Genomic DNA, 2,180 nt, shown 5'->3' on the forward strand with positions numbered 1-2,180 from the left:
CTCCAGGGAAGAGGGAAACTGCCTGGACATAAAGCCAACACAGAAGAGAACTCAGCAGAGAAGGAAAGACAGAGAGTTCATGAGCAGCTGGCAGCATCATCTAAGCATCCTGGATCCAGCCGTGCAGATTTACCCATGGACCTCTCGGTTAGGAAAAGTATTCTGTTTTTGTTTAAGCCAGTGTGAGTTGCGTTTCATTCACTTAAACCCAATAGTTCTGGTTAGATGGTGGATACCCTCAAAGGGGTGAGGTGGGGTAGAGCTGGAAGGGTGTGTGGGCAGAGCTTCTAGGGGGCTGGTCGTGAAGTTTGCTCTGGAGGGTGCTGATGACATGAGTGTGCTCAGTCTGTGCAATTTCATGAAGCTGTACTGTCATGCTCTGTGCTCTTTTCTGATGCAGGGCATACTTCAATATAAAGTTATGAATCCTGACTGAATAAGACAGTTAACTGTCATGTCAAGGAATGTCCCGGTCCAAAAATCAATCAATCAATCAATTGATAAAATAGAAACCAATATGATGGCAATACATAAAAAATAACAATAAAAAAAATAAAAAGGGAATGTCCCAAAACCAAATGAGTAGATGACATTAATAAATATTTGCTCAATTAAAATCAGATACTCTGTGATCCAAACCCAAAGGGAGTAGCTCCCCACTTATACCACATTTCTTTCTGCTGAGTACCTTAATGTTACAGTATCGTCTACGCATGCCCTACCATTGCTTGGCCTGAGAGATATAGGAAGGAGCTATTGTTCTCCCGATTGGCAGATGGGACACTGATATGCAGGGAAGGGATGGTTGCCATAGCAGGGTGGGAGCTGAAGCCCAGGAGTCCTGCCTCTGTGGCCTGCTCTCACTTCTAGCCAAGCTCTGCCCACCCTCAGCTCAGCAGCTCCCTTGTCACCAGCCTGTCCCAGCCCTGGAGTACAATCTAAAGGAATGAAATGCAATAGTAGGTACAAATCCCAGGCTCAGATTTCTCTCAGTTTGGAGTCAGCTGGAGGCCATCCCTGTTCTAGAATCCCTGACAAAGGCTGGAGAAAGCAGATTCCCAATCAGGGGTCCATGGGCTGTAGGCATCACGGGCCACCACTGGGGAAAACAGCTGTAATGGAGCCCAGGGTGTTTGGTAGGGACAAGGCTGACAAGGAGGAAAGAGAGGAGGAGAGAAGAGGAGGGAAGTAAAAAAGGAAAAGAGAGAAAGAAAAAAGCAGGGAGGGAGGGAAGATGGAAGATGAGTGTGTACGGTGGGGCACAGATAAGGAACACCAATAAATACCATCTTTTGAGGGCTTCCTATGTGCCAAGCCTTTTCCTTCCATTTTCTGACTGAATCCTCACAACAACCCTATGAGTTATACCTGATGATCATCTCTATTTTATAAATAAGTAAAGTGAGGCTGCAAGGATGTAGGGACTTGGTTAAAGAATTCACACAGCAAATGAGTCAGAATCTGAACTATATCAGTCTAACTTTAGAGCTGCTAATCATATGGTGTCAAGTAAAAACCACAAGTATGGGGCTGGGCATGTTGGCTCATGCCCTGTAATCCCAGCGCTTTGGGAACCCAAGGCAGGAGGAAACGTTGAGGTCAGGAGTTCAAGAGAAGCCTGGGCAACATAGTGAGACCCAGTCTCCATAAAAAGTTTTTAAAAATTAGTGGGCATGGTGGCACATGCCTATAGTCCCAGCTACTCGGGAGGTTGAGGCAGGAGGATCGCTTGGGCCCAAGATTTTGAGGCTGCAGTGAAGTATGATTGCACCACTGCACTCCAGCCTGGGTGACAGAGCAAGGCGTTGTCATCAATAAAAAAATAAGAAAAAAAAGAAGAAAGAAACGCACAAGTATCAAAACTTACATATGCATATACATATACTGTATGATACCCATTGTATTAAAATATTAGACTATGAAAGGACACCAACAGATGGAAAAAATAGGTGTAAAACATATATATGGAATGGGACTTGTACTCAGAATATATAAAGAGCTCTTACAGGCAGGGCGCGGTGGCTCATGCCTGTAATCCTAGCACTCTGGGAGGCCGAGGCAGGCGGATTGTTTGAGCTCAGCAGTTCAAGACTAGCCTGAGCAAGAGCGAGACCCCATCTCTACTAAAAAAATAGAAAGAAATGATCTGGACAACTAAAAATATATAGAAAAAATTAGCC

This window comes from Propithecus coquereli, unplaced genomic scaffold (genome assembly GCF_000956105.1).
Source record: "Propithecus coquereli isolate 6110/MARCELLA unplaced genomic scaffold, Pcoq_1.0 Scaffold165, whole genome shotgun sequence".
NCBI lineage: Eukaryota > Metazoa > Chordata > Mammalia > Primates > Indriidae > Propithecus > Propithecus coquereli.